The sequence below is a fragment of the Alexandromys fortis genome, unplaced genomic scaffold (assembly GCF_014885135.2).
Source record: "Alexandromys fortis isolate MF-2015 unplaced genomic scaffold, M_Fortis_MF-2015_v1.1 scaffold_1, whole genome shotgun sequence".
Lineage (NCBI taxonomy): Eukaryota > Metazoa > Chordata > Mammalia > Rodentia > Cricetidae > Alexandromys > Alexandromys fortis.
The window spans coordinates 4,369,462-4,386,515 of NW_026067927.1; positions in this window are offsets into that span (position 1 = coordinate 4,369,462).

Consider the following 17,054-nt stretch of genomic DNA (forward strand, 5'->3'; position numbering starts at 1 on the left):
GCAATCATGTCTCATGTCAAGAGAACCCTAAGTTATTTAAATGCCATGTTCTACAGATCCTTGAAGTGGTTAAAGATGACCTATCTAGGCAGAATACAATCTCTAAATGTATCTAAAGAACCTAGTCAATTTGACTATATGTATAACAAACATGAACAACTATTAACCTATAATATTTAATACCTGTAGAACGTAAAGGGCTAATCAGTTTATAACCAATGTAGACCTTTGGAACATAATGACTGTGGAAACCTGGCAGGACAGAAACCTCAGACAACACAAGTGCTTGAATTAAAGGTGTGCACCACCATGCCAGGCTTTAAGTGCATTTTAAAAATGTATTTATTTTTATTTTTGGGGCATTGGTGTTTTGCCTGCATGTATGGTATGTATGTCTGTGTGAGAATGTCGGATCCCCTGGCACTGGAGTTACAGACAGTTGTGAGCTGCCATGTGGGTACTAGGAAGAGATGGTGCATGTTTTATACATTAAAAAACTGGAGATCGAAGAGGCAGAGGTCACAGGGAAGTGTGGCTTGTGCTTGAAGTTAAAAAAAAATGACAGAAAAATTTTTACCACAGAGTTGAAAAATGAATAAACAAAAAAATCAATGAAGTCAGTCCCTACCTTGTTTCTATGATAAGGAATGTCCCTCAAGAGAAATCCTGAATGGGTGGATAGATGATAGGTAGGTAGGTGGGTAGGTAGATTCCCATAAGGAGAGGGGAGGGGAAATCTTCTGGAGTTGGAGTGTGGAATGGGATGAGCTCAGAGAAAAGCTGACCTTGGAGAAGGGGGCCTGCTCTGGTTGCTTCATAGTCCCTGCTGGTGGCCCTAGGGTAGTCTTCAGCTTGACCAACAAAGGCCTAGGCCACCAGACACCAGGCGAGTGTTCATACGGGGGAGGAAGCAGGCAGAGTAGAGACTGGCTGGAGAAGGGCCACATCCTTTTGACGAAACTTAGATGGAGCTGATCATGCCTAGAGATGGGGTAGGGAGAGGAGGAACTTTCAGAAGTCAGGGTGTCCCCATGCAGCTGAGCCATGGTGGAAAAGAGAGAGGAAGGGAGGGTGTCTGGCTAACGATACCTATCACCCGGACCCACAGGCAGAAGATGGAATCCCAGTCTTAAGGATTTATATCTTGCAACCTTAAGGGCTTCTCCAAACAAATGACAAAGGTCTGGCCAGTGGTCTACAGAGGGATGCTTTGGATTGGCACAAACTGCAGAACATGGCCAATTAAGAAAGGATCATAGCTCTCATAGGTTCAGGGGCCTACTCCACAAAGGCCAGGAGCTGAGCTCAGAGCCCTGGAGGGAGCTGGGTCTGAGGCTCTGTCTCCCTGTTACCCTGTGTGACCTTGAATTGGAGAATATGCCTGAGGCTTTGTCATAAATCAATTAGACCTGGGGCCTAACCTCAGGTTGGCCACTGGCCAGATGTGGAGCAGCTGGCATTCTGGAGCCTCTGTCTCCTCCTGGGGCAGAAGATTGCAGCAGGTCTCCAGGGACCCAGAGACATGTGCCAGCCCTTTCTTCTCTGTGACATTAACATCAGTCTTCAGGAAGCAGGCAAGTGCTGTCCTCATGGTTCAGATGAAAACCCAGGCTCTAAGCAGAGTTACTGTCCCAGCCACTGGGGAGCTCGAGAAAGGAAGGTGGATGAAGCCTGGGGGCTGAAAAGCAGCCTGAACCCTCTCTCAAGAGTCCAATAGCTCTAAAAAAAAAAAAAAAAAAAAACACGCCTTAGGCAGGCAGTGGTGGTGTAATCCCAGCACTTGGGAGGAAGAGGCAGGAGGATCTTTATGAGTTCAAGGCCAGCCTGGTCTACAAAAGCTAGTTCCAGGACAGGTTCCAAAGCTACAGAGAAACCCTGTCTTGAAAAAAAAAAAACATTCCTGGCCTAAAATAACAAACCCAGAGCCTCAAGTAGTCAATTTAGTCCTGTCCCCACCCCACCCCCCAAAAACCTGCTTCTGTCTCAACCATGGCATTGATGACCATGGCCAGGTTGTCTGTGTGTGTGTGTACATGAGTCTGTGAGTTCACAAGCACACTCACGCCAGCATTCACTTGTGTACACACATACCTGTGCTTGCACACTCACGTCTCTATCACGTTTGTGTGTGACACGCTCATATACATGCAAATGTATACAGTTTTACGTTCGAATACGCGTGATACTTCTGCACACTCCTGGACACACTGGCATGCCTGCCCCACCTGCTGGCATCCAGGGCCCAGCGCTGGGGCAGTTGCTACAAAGAGACCAGGGTTCATCCTGATGCTGCAGGGGAGGGAAGAAGGGAAGCAGAGGTGGAGATGAGGTGGTGAGGAGGGGGAGGGGCGGGGAGGGTCAGCAGCTAGCTGCCTGTTCCATGAAAGGATCAGATTTTCCCTGGAAACACCCAGGCAGCTCCTGCCCTCCACCCCTCTTCTCCAGTGGCCTTTTCCTGATGTTCCTGGAACAAAGGATTGGTAAAGGGTCCACCTTGGAGCACAGTGGCCTCACCGTTCAGCTTGGACCCAAGAGCCCCTACCCTGCCTGCCACGCCCACTCCACACCACTGCACAGCTCTGACTTGAAGCGAGAACCTGAGTTTGCAGAGCCGTGTGCTGCCAACCCACGGAAGCGCCCTTCAGAGGGCCACTGTGGGTAGTCTCCTGCCTGGAGGAGGGATAGGCTGTTCCCCTGGGAGGAGGGGACCTTCCCTGCAGGCCTTTCAGTAAGAAGCTCCTGTGTCCAACTGATCCTCCTTGTATGGTTCCTACCCTTGTCCTCCAGAGCCTTACTTTGTGTCTGCTCTGGCCAGCAGGGCTGGCTGGGTCACAACAGGATGGCTGGGAAGAAGTGACCCCTGCACAGGCCCCACTTCCATCTGTGGCTCCTGCTCGGGACTTCCTGACCCCACCCCCACTTTGTCTCCTCACTTCCTCCCTCTCCTCTCCCTCTCCATTCCTCCATTCCCATCCCCTCACCCTCCCTCTACCCCCCACCAGACCTCCTGGGCTTTCTCTTTCCTTTCCAGTCCTGGTTGCTTTCAGCCTCTCTCTCCTTCTCCTCCCTTCCGAGCTCCCAAGCCACCCGCTCAGCCACCCTTCTCCCCCAGCGATGGCTCCACAGCTCCCACAGGGGCTGTGTCCTGAGCTGGTCCCCCTTGCTCACACCACCCTGCTCCTTCAGCCCCTCCTGGCTCCCAATTACTGTCCCTCCACTTGGGGAGCGCTATTGGCTCCAGATGTAGTCCCTGCTCTGGGGACACCCTCGCAACCCTCCCCACTAGCCTTTTAAAGGCTCAACTGCAGGTTCCTCCCTCCACTCCACCCCAACCCCGACCTTTGCAGGTGCTGCTCCCCCTACCTAGGAGACCATCAGTCAGCCCCACTCCGTGTACACGCTCCCTAAAGGTTACAGCCTCACAGCCCTTCTTTGTCGTTATCATTACTATTATTACTATTTGACAATTTCCATATATGTATGCCATGAATTTTGGCCATTTTTACCCATTACCCTGGCTCACCTTTCTCCCTCTCCTACTGAACCCTTCTTCCCAGTCCCCTCCTGCTTTGATGGCTATTTGTGTGTATCGACAGCCACTGGATTTAACTGAGTTGCCTGCATGAACACCCATGGGGGTATTTACTGGAGAACAGGCTAGTTTATCAGTGGCTACATCACCAAAGAAAAATGACACCCCTCCCCCAGTCACCACTAACTGCCAATAGTTCCTCAGGAAGGGGTGGGGGCCTCATGAGCCCCTCCCTCACCTTTGATGAAATGTTTCCAGGGCCAGTTAGCAGGAAGAGACTCTCACATTCGGTCATCACCTTGCCCACTGAGCCTTCCCAAAAAGGGATTTTCACAGCCCTTCACGACCGGGAGGACCCTCTACGCTCCCTGCCTCCTGCCCACCTCCTCTAAAAGCAGGTCTGCCCAGCCCAGAAGGCAGCAGATGCAGTGAGGGATTTGGCCTTGGTTGAGGTGAGACATCCTGGCCAGCTATTTAGACAGAACAGCCCACGTGGCCACATGACAACAGAACTGAGGAGGCCTCTGACATTATGAACCTGACCGCTTTCCTCCAATATGGAGGGTTCTAGTTCTCACTTAGGGGTGTGCACTAGATAGGCACCCCACACCCGGGTTTTGTCTTTGGGGTTCCCTGGCTGCTGGGGCTGCCAGTGCGCAGCCACCCCGCTCTACAGGCCATAAATCACTGTTGTCTGGCTTGGCCCCGTCTGCACACACTTTGAAAAGGAAGGACAGACTCTTGCTACCCCCAGCTGCTGCCCCTGCCAGCCCAGAAGCTGGCGCAGTGGAAGAGAAAGAAGGTCTTTATGCCCACAGGCAAGAGGGCACTTTGCCCCCTGTCAGTTCCCACACAATGCGCTCTGGTGAAAGGGCCTTTTGTGATTGGCCAGGACAGACTTAGCACCCTCCCCATTTAGGAGACCGGCGGTCACCAAATCAGGGGCCCTGCCCTGGGGTCTGGAGATGGTCACAAACCACAGTCAGGGAAGAAAGCCTTGGACCTAAGAACTCTAGGAAGAGTCTGGAACTATGTAAAGACACAAACGGCAGCCAGAGGGGTGGGGGTGGAGTCCTGTGTTCCGTGTCCACACAGCCTGTGTTCCCCACAATTGTGCGAGACCCTATCCCTGAGGAGCCCAAGCCCACTCCCAGAGAGATGGCTCTACTACCTTGCCTGCTCTTCATTCCCCTCCCCCACCCTGCACATACCACCTCAAGGATACACAAGAGCTGTTCCCTCCGCTCAGGATGCCGGTCCCTGAGACACACTTGTCACCGCTGTGAAGGAGGGGTCTACAGGGACCTCACACCACATGATATCTGTGTCTGTATGTGTTTGTTTGTTGGTCTTCCCAGCTGGGATAGGAATTCTGCAAGGGAATTTACGTTCACTTACTCCGTGGCCCACTCCTAACACCCAGCAGGTTCACTGTGACTATTTGTGCGAACAAACAGATGGTAGTTGTTTAGTCTTTCTCCCACCCTGAGAGGTGGGCAGAGTGAGCCCATTTACAGATGAAGGTTCTGGGAACCCGGGGGTGGGGTGGGGATGTTTCCCTAGCTATGTGGAAAGGGAGAGATTAGGGTTGTGTATTCAGACCCATCGCCTTCTCCAGCGTGCTACTTGGGGTTGGCCCCCAGGCACATCCTACCTGGCTGGCCCTTTAGATATGTGTTTGAAGATGTCTCATAGGGCTGGATCTTAAGTTCAGCTTGATGGATCCATCCCTTGCACCCTGGATGAACCCCCATGCTGAGTCCTTGTGCCCTGTCACCCCCTCAAGCTCTCCTACAAGACACCACTGAGCTATGCATTGTCAGGCAAGTTTCTTAATACCCCCAACCTCAGCACCCGATCAGTAACGCACGGCAGTCACTACCACCCAGCAGGTGCATGTGAGGTCGTGCACAGGAAGGGGGTCCTGGGACCTGAACCACAAAAACCACAGGCATCAACCTCAGCCTCTGAAAGAGGACAGGACCACAGAGTCTGACTTAGTCCCCCCACCTCCACTTCCTTCTCCCCAGCTGGAAGAAAGAGACTGAGAGAAGGTGTTGCCAGAGGGAGTCATCCTCCCCAGGGATGTCCTCCTTCCTGGGAGAAGGGTCTCTTCAGAGGAAGGTACCATCCAACCAGGAACCAAGTAGAATCCATCTTTTCTGAGACTAAAAGGACTTGTCTGTCAGCAGCTTCCATGGTGCTAGAGAGTAGAAAAGAGGTGTTCCTATAAAAACCAAACGCCATCTCCCTTAGTCCTGACACTTCCTTGTCTTGCCCTGATCCATCCTGCCACCCTCACTCCTGGTGACTGGACAGGGTCCTCTATTACAGCAAGCTGGCCCGTCACCGTGCAGGTGGGACCATGGAGCACCAGGGCCACTCATCAACAGAGGCAGAGCTGGGGAGGAAACACGGTGCCCAGGGCCTGTACCTGATCTGAAGACGGATCCTCGGGTGCAGCTGCAGCCTGCCGTGCTGGCCGGAGCCTCAGGCCCTTTCTCCCACCACCCGCACTCTCTAGGTGCCCCCTCACCTCTCCTCTCCCAGGTCAACTTTCATTACTCCTCAGCTCTCAATGCAGACAGCACATAGGCCACCCCCAAAGAGCGCTTCCTTTTCTTTCTTGGAAGGGCTGATGAGCCTCAACTCTCTGGGTCTGTGTTTCATGAGGTTTCATGAGGCTCCCCAGTTTCCCTCTACTTCCTTTTTCAGACTCCAGAGAGGTGCCAGGCGGCTGCATCCTGCTCACTGCCCAGTCTGGGACTTCACCAGGGCCTATGGCAAGTCCGCATTCTGGGGAGCCATTATCTGTTTATCCACTCATTCATTCATTCATTCACTCACTCATCCTGCTAGTTCATCAAATTCTCTCTGAGCCCGGCAGTTCAGGAGCTGGCCCTGCCATCTCAGGGTTCATGGTCCAATGTGTTCCTCTTGGTCCCTAATGCCTTTCTTGGGTCCCCAGACTCCCACGTTGCAAGAATATCACCATTCCCCTTACCACAAACCCCTCCAGGTATCTCTATGAGAACAGGCAACGCCCAAGAGCTACACCAACCACTACAGTGTCCCTTGACAGCTGTGGTTACCATGACAACACATCATGAACAAATCTAAGTCCACCCACTCCCACGAGGTGCATCTTGCTCTCTTAGGACTCCTGTTTCCGCAAGGGAGGGCTCGGTGAGGACGCCCGTGGGTCTTGAGGGAACGCAGCTGTGAGCATGAAGAATGGGGATTCAAGCCCAGGCTAACTTGTCCTAAGTGATGGCCTTCTCACTGGACCACGTGACTTCTCCAGGCCCAGAGGCTCATGTCCATCGCCCAACAGGCAGGGATGTCAGACAGCCATGAAGGTGTGAGGTCTCCACAGAGGACCTCATAGGTGGCATTGGGAGGGCTTGCCTAGAAGTAAAGGGGTTGCTTCTCCTGTGGTCCAGACAGCCCAGTCCCCTACAGGAGAGGCACCATCCCTTCCCCAGAAGCACTAGTCTTGACCACTGGGACGTCCTTTTCTTTTCTACTTTTGCCAGGGTCACAGGGACCAAGATGGTCCATCTTAACCAAGCCATGTCTTGTGTTCCTCCCGCCAACCCTGAAGTCAGTTCAGACTGCACTCAGGACTCCGACCTCTCTTCTGGCCTGCTTCCTCCATGGCCCAACTCTTTCTTTCACAGCCTGGGCCACCTTCTGCTGGACCTGGCTCTGGTCCTGTTTGCCTACCCCATTGCCAGTCCTTGACTCAGCCAGTCATATTTCCTGGTTGGAAGCCAGTGGCCCACTCAAAATAACTAGTCCCTTTCCTTGGGGCCAAGAACAGCTGCAAGGAATTAGAGTAGGGACCGGAACAAGAAAACCCCCACCCACAGCCCCACCCCCACAGAGCTGCAGCAGGTGGCAGGGGCCTGTGGTAAGGAGGCTGCCCTAGCCCTGAGCCCATCCAGAACAACCTTGTTCCTCAAACAAGGCCTTCTCCCATTGGGGTAGAGAAGACAGAAGGAGACTATGAAGGCTGGCCTCCCACCCAAGCCTGTCCACCTGTGGCTGCAACTGGGCTGCTTCCTGCCTGGGGCTGCAGCCCGGAAATGCGATGTCAAGGGACAGTCTGTTTTGCCAAACAAAGATGTCTCTGCACTCTAGGCCTCTCTATTCTTGCTGCTCCGTCCACTGTTCCCCACAGCCTGGGTTTGCATCACTGAGGTCCTCAAAGGCCTCCTTCACAAAGCCTTCCTCCTTCCTGTCACCTTTGACCCAACACACGCCATCTCTAGCCATAGTTTGTGAGGAATCAAATGACACTGCTGTCTCTCAGCTCCATCACTGCCTTCTCCTTCCACACAGCAAGAACTCAAGCTGATTTGAGGCAAGTAGCACGTCCACACAGAAACTACACAGCTGGGGTGGCGGGGAGACCTGGCCTTCCCGCCTTTCTTTAGCCTTTCCCCTCCCTCCTCTTCTCTTTGCAGACGCTTCCATCTTGTGTGTTTTAGCTACGCTACCTCATATCCTTTTTGGGGACTGAGATGAGCTGTCTGCTAATCCATAAACACGTCAGGCTTTCTCCTGACCAGGTCCCCTGGTGCTGGCATGACCTGGGGACTTATGGGAAATGCAGACTCTAGTGTTTGAGCCCCTGACCTACCCAATCAACATTTTAAATCCCTAGGTAGCTGGTAGCTTATGTGTGTGCACAGTGAGATTCTGGCCAGATGAGCCTACTGAAGACACAACTGTACAGTAGTGGACATTTCTTTGGTGGTTTTATTTTGTTCAGCGAGAGCCTAGAGTAGCACTGCCCAGTGGGAAGTGCAGCGCGGCTGTTGTGAGCCACACTAGAGTGACAGGACAGGCCACTCTGCATGCTGAAAGCCAAACCCAGCAACTAAGCAATTTGCAAAAGTGCATTTATTCATTTATTTGTGAAAGAGCCCTGTGTGCAAATGGAGAGCTCTCTGGACCCCACGCCCCAGGACAGCGAGAAATGTGACTGGAGCTAGAGAGGCAGCTGATGGTCTGCGTGTACAAAATCAAGCTTTCCGAGTCTCCATCCACAGCTCATGCGTCAAAGGTATTGCTGGATCTCTAAGACAAGTGGTTTGATTTGATTTTTAAATTTAATTGTTTATTTATTTAATTTTTGAGAGAGGGCTTACTCTGTAGACTGGGCTGGCCTTGCACTCACAGAGATCTGCCTGCTTCTACCCCCTGAGTGCTGGGATTAAAGGTGTGTGCCACCACTGCTCAGCTTTTTTTTTTTTTTTTTTTTAAAGACAATTTCTCACATATCCCAGGTTGGCCTCAGGCTTGCTGTGGAGCTGAAGGTGACTTAGAATTCCTGATCATCCTCTCCACTTTTCCAAGCCTGGCATTACAGGCCTGTGCCATTGTGCCGTGCTGCATAGTTTTGTCAACTAGACACAAGCCAGGGTCATCAGAGAGGAGGGAGCCTCAGCTGAGACAATGCTTCCATAAAAACAGGCTGTAGGCAAGACTTTAGAGGATTTTCTTTTTTGAGTTTTTCAAGACCGGGTTTCTCTGTGTAGCCCTGGCTGTCCTGGCTCTGTAGACCGACCGGGCTGGCCTTGAACTCAGAGACCCACCTACCTCTGCCTCCCGAGTGCTGGGATTAAAGGCACGTGCTACCTCTGCCTGGCACATTTTCTTAATTAGTAATTGATGTGGAAGGGCGCAACCCATTGTGGGTGCTGCAATTCCTGGGCTGGTGGTTCCGGGTCCTATGGCAAGCAGTTTGGGCAAGCTATGGGACCAAGCCAGTAAGCAGCTCCCCTCCATGGCCTCTGCATCAGTTTCTGCCTCCAAGTTCCTGCTCTGTTTGAGTTCATGTCTGACTTCCTTCAATGATGAACAGTGACATGGAGGTGTAAGCCAAATAATCCCTGTCCTCCCCAAGTTGCTTTTGGTCATAGCATTTTGTCACATCAATAGCCACCCTGGCTAAGACAACCACCATGCCTACCTCAAAACCAGTGATTCTGAATTCAACCCAAAACCAGTAACTGAGGGCAGGTAAAGTGGGAAGTAACCTTAGAATATTCAAGTGTTCCCCACATGTAGGAGCCATTAAGATTTCACTCATGTAGCCAGGAGGTCATGGTGCACGCCTTTAATCCCAGCACTTTAAAGCAGAGGCAGGTGGATCTCTGTGAATTTGAGGCCAACTTGGTCTACAAAGTGAGTTCTAGGACAACCAGGACTGTTTCACTGTCATAAAACCCTGTCTTGAAAAACAAAACAAAATAAACAAAGATTTCACTCTTATGATAGGACTGAAAATTTAGTTTTATTTGGGGGTGAATTAAAGTAAGCTTTATTAGAATATTAAATGCTGACCAAGATGGAATTTGGTCAGGACCACTCCTAGAAACATTCCAGCTGAGTGTCCTAATTTTATTTTTTTTTTAACCAATATCATTTTAATTTAAATCACCATATAGAATTCCTGTTCGGGGCAAACATGAGATATTTTTCTTTTTTTTCTAATGGCCCACAAACCTAGATGGTTGTCACCAGCCTGGTTCTCTGTCCCCAAGAGGGTCTGTACAGCCCTTGATGTCCTTTTTATGTGCGATTTCACAGAGAGGCCCATGGATACTTTCATGGGAGGGGATGCTGGCATGGGGTCTCTACAGTGAGCTTTAGCTCCTGGGGAACATCTGGTTGCCCTGGGGTTCACTTTGGCATCAACAGTGGGTGCTGGGGGGCACATCCAGGTACACAACCAGACAATAGGGTCCTGGGCACATCTGGGTGCACGGCCCATCCAGGGCTCGCTGCCTCAGGAAACCCAGCTCCTTCACCTCCCTTCCTTGAGGCTTGCTGGGGTTTTGCAGGTGGACAGAAGGACAGGAGAGAGGTCAGTCACAAGGCACCCCCTCTCCTGTCATATGCCTCTTCAATGCCATGACCAGTGACCACAACTTTCTGGACTGAACCCTTAAGCCCCTGTAATGAGCAGGGTCTCAAAATCCTGCTCATTAACAAAAAGAAGCAAGTTCAAAATAAGTGCCTGGCCAGAGAGGTTTGGGCAGAAGCCTCTCTGTCCCCATTTTATATGTAGCAAGACAAAGGCGGAAGGATGGACATGCCCAGGCCGTACGATGAGCCTCCAAGTGGCGGAAGCAAATTTGAAACTATTTGACATAGTAGCACCTGAGTCACTAAGTTTTGGTGTGCTGTATTCTCCTCAACGTTATCCCATTGAGGAAGGGAGAAACAGGAAACCGGGAGAAACAGCATGGATGATGGATTACGTCACACGTGCTTCCTATGTGCGGTGAAATACTACACAGCGACGCAAAGAAACAGGTGACAGCCAGAACAATGGGGAGCCTCATAACAGAAGTGCGACGTGGAGAGCATAAGCCATGCTGTAGCAAGGACAGCCCCATTATACAATTATAAAGACAGGCAAATAACATGTAGTAGGATGCAGGCTGGGGATGAGGTGTGTTAGAACTCCTAAGTCCTTGGGAGGCAGAGGTAGGAGGAGCTCTGTGAGTTTGAGTCTAGCCTGGTCTACTTAGAGAATTCAACAACAGTCAGGACTGCATAGAGAGACCCTGTCACAAAAAAAAAACAAAAAAACAAAACAAAACAAAAAATCAAAAGAAAGATTCAGAGGCAGGCAGAGTGGTGTGTACCTTTAAATCCCAGCACTTGGGAGGCAGAGACAGGTGGATTTCTGTGAGTTCAAGGCTGTCCTGGTTTACACAGCAAGTTCCTGCCCCTCTCTCCTCCACTCCTTTCTCTGCCACATTCCTGGTATCTGGGGTTCTGTCCTATGACTGATCCTGTCTGCAAGGAGCCCATTGATATGGTTCTTGGGAATGTAGAGAAGCTGAGGCCACTCAGAAAGCAGAGGAGCGTAAAGCGCCTGCTCCGGGGACCTACCCCGTAGGTTTCCTTAGCATCTAGCTTACTTCCCAAGCCTCTCCTATGACCTGGAGGCACAGGGCATTGGGAAGCAGCCAGCTTGTGCCTCTGAGCTGTGATGGAGGTTCACGATTACAAGTGCAGGAAGCACTGACATCTGGAGGGAGTATGAGCCTTGGAAAAACCATGCCTGTTGGTATCCATGGTGTCTGAAGCTAAGCAAAACAGTGCAAGGCGTAGGATATGGAACAGACACCAATCCCTTATGTCACAGTGTTTCACTGCACGAGAGTATGGATGTTAGCAAATGCCTTCATGGACTCTCCCACTCTGGCTTCCACAAAGAGAAGCTGTAGAATCACCCCAAGAGAGTGTGGGCCCAGTGTTCAAGAAGCTGTAGAGGAGGATTGTGAGTTGGGCTATAGGACCAGTTTGGGCTACATAGCAAGACCTGGTCTCGAGAGACAGAAGACAGACCATAAACACAATAGCTTTCAGGTCCCACGGCTCGTTCCACAGCCTCCTCTTGTCCTCTGAAACTGCCCTATGTTCACTTGAACCCAAAGCATCCTTTGAGCCGGAGACATTTCTTCTTCCAGTTAGAAGCCTCCCTGAGCCTCTGGCTCTGAGCATGGGAGAGTTGGAGTGCTTCCTCGGAAACTGACAGGCGCCAGGCTACACTGGAAGCAAAGCTGAGACCACAGTAGAAATTCCCTGGTGGATGTGCGGAACAGCTCTGCCACCAAAGCCCCTACCAGGTCCCCTTGGCTGACTCCTTTATAGCAACTGTAGGCTGTGGGTGCTCAGGATCCCAGGGAGAAAGCAGCTTGCATGGAAATCCTACAGCCTGAGATATTCCAAACTGGCTGGACTCACCAGATTCCTATTCCTTTCTTAGCTTGACAATGTGGCTACCAACAAAGACTTGGAAAGGCAAGGAATGGCTTACAAAGCCTAGGAAGTTCAGAACGTTCACAAGGCTCCTCCCATACAGGAATGGAGATTGTTCACCCGAGCTAGTGCCCTTCCAACAGCCAGATGTGCCCAGTGGAGAGACTACAATGCCAGCCCAGAGCCTGTCAGACCTGGGGACCTGAGATGAGAGTCTCCCTTGGCTCAGGGCTAGGCTGGGCAGTACCAACTGACCCCAGAGAGCTCACTGGGAACAAGAGAGAGTGACGGTGGCCCAGGATGAGGAAGGAAGGATGGGTTATGGAGAATGACTGTGGATCCCCGTGGGCCAGTGTCCCCAGCCATGCTGCCGTATCTAACACTGTTCTTCTGACAAACAATTGTTACAGCGATGGGATCTCTCCCTGCCAAATTGGACCCTGTTGATATCTTTATCTATTATTTGTTTATTTTTGAGACAGAATCTCACTATGTTTGAGACAGAATCCCTGGCTGGCCTGGAATTCACTATGAAGACCAGAGTAATCTTGAACTCGAAGAGATCCACCTGTCTCTACTTCCCAAGCGCTAGGATTTAAAGGTGTGAGCCACCAGACTTGCCCCTGCTGAGCTTTTGTTTATCCTCTTCTCTGCTGAACCCAAAGAACTGGCATGTGCTTGCATTGGTCAGTGGGGCCTTCAGAGGTCCTGCTCACTTTCCACGGAAAGATTCCATTACATGGACAGTATAACAACAAACCTTGGATGCCTCACAGACTAAAAGAAAAACCAGAAAGAACAGAAAAAATGGTGAAAATATTTAAAAGATTGTATACTGGAGGCTGGATGTAGTGGAACACTCATTTAATACCAGCACTCAGGAGGCAGAGATTGGTGGATCTCTGTGAGTTTGAGGCCAGCCTTGTCTACAAAGTGAGTTCTAGTTCTAGGATAGCCAAGGCTCTGTTACACAGAGAACTTTGTCTCAAAAAAAAAAAAAGATAAAAAGAAATTGGGGGGGAAGGATATATATTGGAACTAGGAAGTTGGTTCGGTGAAATGTTTGCCTTGCAAACACAGGGGCCTGAATTTGAGACCCAGAAATCAGATATAAAAGGCTGGGTGTGGTGGCCTGCACTTGTAATCCCAGCACCAGGAGAGGTGGAGACAGGCACATCCCTAGGTCTGTCTGGCCAGCCTAGCCTACTCGGCAAGTTTCAGATCAGTGAGAGATGGAGCCTGATTAAAAAAAAAAAAAAAAAGGTAGGTGATACTTAAGGAACAACACTGAAGACTGTGCTTTGCCCTCCACATGCACCTGCATGCACACAGCATAATGTACACACATACATATGAACATGTACATCCATACACATAGATATTCAAGGAAAATGCCCTGCACAAGTAGAAAAAGGTACCCAGGGCCAGAGGTGGCCAGGGAGACACCCACACCTAGAAGTCATAAAGACTAGTGGTACCGCTGTTGGGTGCATCCCAGAACTAGATGGTGAGACATTAAACACTTTGGCTGAAGAACATGGAGAAACCAGGCTGGGTTGAGCCAGAGCTTCTCCCCTATTGGCTAGCTTTCATGGCGCTGGGAGTGTTACTCAGGTTGTTAGTGTGAAATAGGATCTTCATACTACACAACATGATAGGCAACAAGTGACTCTGGGGCAATAATGGCATAACTGTTAAGGGTACAACCAACTGCTCTTTAATCGGCTCTTAAGGCCTGCTCCACAGACGAGAACTCACATCTGGTACCTTAAGTCAGGACAGAATCTAGGGAGATCATAGGCCCCCATGAAGAAGCAACTACTGCTGTTTTGTTAAATGGATGTGACATGCCTATCAAGTTGCCTTAAGACCATCCGTGTCTGCATCCATAGACTTGCTGTTATTGGCTTCTATCCTGGAAGGAAACTTCCTATGTGTGCAATGCAGTGATATCTGCAGAGAGCAACAACATTCCCAGTTAAGCTGCTAAGACGAAAACTATTCTTACTATGGGATGGTGAACCAATGTTGAGTCATAAATAGGAAAAAATAAAATAAAACATCAGCATCATCCCCTCCAGGGCCCAGGAAACACTGGAAGATGGGGTGTAAAGAGCAGAAGAGCCAGAGATGGGGGCAAGTGTTGTATGGCTACCTCTGTAGTACAGAAACACAACTCTGAGAGGGAGGCTTGTAAGACTCAGGAAGTTAACAAAACTTAGCGGGTATAGGAAGCCCACCCAAGTCAAAAGGTTCAAAAGACCCTTTGCCAAGATTATATAAATAGCAGTGAGAAGAGCCTTTGTGGAGTGAAGGCAACTCCAGGGCAGCTTCTACGAGGTGTCATCATGCCGGGTGAGCCTCACAGTGCTGCAGGCTGCCTTTGAGCCATCTCTGCTCCTGCACACTCACATCCCTCTAAGGAACCCCAGGAAACCCAGTGGCTTGCCAAGCCAGACTTTGGGAAATCATTTCTTCAGGCTGTTGTCAGGCCACACAGCAATACAGACTACTAAGTGGACGGGGCATGGAATATGACAAGGACTTTTAGTCCATTCTTGTTCCTCGAGGAAAGAAACAGGAACTTTTTCCTCTGTGGTCCCGTGTCTATTCCAGACGCTCCGTGAACAGGCGTCTGAAGTGGGAAGCCTAAGGCTTTACTCCTGTGTAGACAAATGCTGCGTTTCATTTCCCGACCACTCAGACCCAAATCATCACACAGAAACTGTATTAACTATAACACTGCTCAGCTCATTAGCTCGTGCTTATTAGCTCTTACATCTCAAATTAACCCATTTCTATTAATCTATGTATCGCCACGAGGCTGTGACCTACCAGTAAGTTTCCAGCAAGGTTCTGGCATCTGTCTCCTTCGGCAGCTACATGGCCTCTCCCTGATTCCGCCTACTCTCTATATCTCTTCCAGCCTGGCTATATTCTGCCGTTATATGCTGAAGCAGCTTTTTTTTTTTTTTTTTTTTTGGTTTTTCGAGACAGGGTTTCTCTGTGGCTTTGGAGCCTGTCCTGGTGAAGCAGCTTCTTTAATGACTGATGGTAATAAAACATATTCATAACATCCAGAGGGATATTGTTTGAATCCCTGAAGTGCTTCAGGAAGTCTGGGCTGGTGCCTGCTAGCTTATCGGGTGGCTACAAATGAAAGCAGTCATTGAGCTAGTGGCTAATGCGGGCCATGATAGATCTCCAATGCCCAGGATGGGCCACTGGGACAGCTGCATGCCAATAAACCAACTGCTGTTTAGAAGGCAGCTTCTATTAAAACATGACTTCCTAGGAACTGCACGATGCAGCCCTGCCTGCCCCATGACCCCAGACCAGCCTTCACCCCCAAAGTCTGCCCTTCCCCCAGCCTCTCCACTAGTAATTGCCTGCCTGTCATCTTCCTTCTGCGTTTGAAAACCAAAGCCAAGGGCCACTTTGTGGCTGATGCCACTGTTCTGCTGGCCTGGCTCCAGCCTAGATAATATCTGTCTTCCTTGGCACCCCTCACTTCCTCTCAGATGGATATGGACAGCATCAGAGAAGTCAGCAGCTGCCGCCAGCCACCCTTTAGAGGCTGGTGAGGTAATCCCAGAGGCCGGCTGACGAGAGCCTCAGGGTGAAAGGGCTCTGTGTGGAGGAGAGTCTTACTGTGTCTCTCAGTCTCCAGGAGCGCTTCGCTGGTGTCCTGGCACCGGGAGCAGAAGAAAAGCTACCCCGGACGTCCTTGCCTCCACAAAGGCGTCATTCTCCACAGCAGACACAGGCTGCAGCGAAGGCCTCAGCACAGGGGCAACAGGAAGCCCTGTTGAGGTCACTGACCACGCCACTCCCATCTTATTTCAGGGATTTCTTTTGTGGAGGGGCCAGGCACACAGCAACCCAAAGCGGGAAAAATCCAAAAAAATGTGAACGCCAGCTAACTCAGCTGTCACCTGGGCTGAGGGTTGCTCAAGATGCTGAATTGCCAGGGATTCTCAGGACAGGGTGACAGCTATGGAGGGTGGCGCTGGTTGACTTGGTAACCCAAAGAGGATTGTCGGAAATCAGGTGAGTGAACCTGTAGTGCCTGACAGCTGTGAGGAGAAAAGGGAACGTGACGGTCATATGAGGCAGCAGAGACGTGGCAGTGCTCGTTCAGAGCATGTTGGAGGCCAAGGAAGTTGGAGAAGGGCGTTCCCTGCCCTTTAAATTCTCAGAAAGCAGAAACTGTAATGAGGTATCTCCGAATCTGTGTTCCTCTTCAATCAAAATCAGAATGACTCGGGATGAAACCAAGTCCACCTGGCTCGAGAGCAGTATCTGGGGTGGCTTTCTGTTCTTCTGAGAGGCAGGAGACTCTGCCTCATCCTCCAGGAGGTCGCCAACACGTCTGCACATGCTGTCACACACGCCACAGAGTGGAGTGAGTCAGGAGCCAGTGAGATGGCTCTGCAGCTGACAGCTTAACACAAGCCTGACCACCTGAGTTCCAGTCCCAGAACTCACGGTGGGAACAGAACCATCCAGTGGTCTCTGAGGGCCACACACATAGCACATGCAATATATATATTTTTTTAAGTTCAGGTTTTGGGAGATGGTTCAACACTAGACACTTGCTGCCAGGTCTGACTACTTGAATTAAATCCCCAAGACCCACATGGAGGAAGGAGAGAACTGATGCCTGAAAGCTGTTCTCTGGCCTCCACATGTCCACCCCTCTCATAAATAATAAATGTAATTTCTTTAAAGTTAT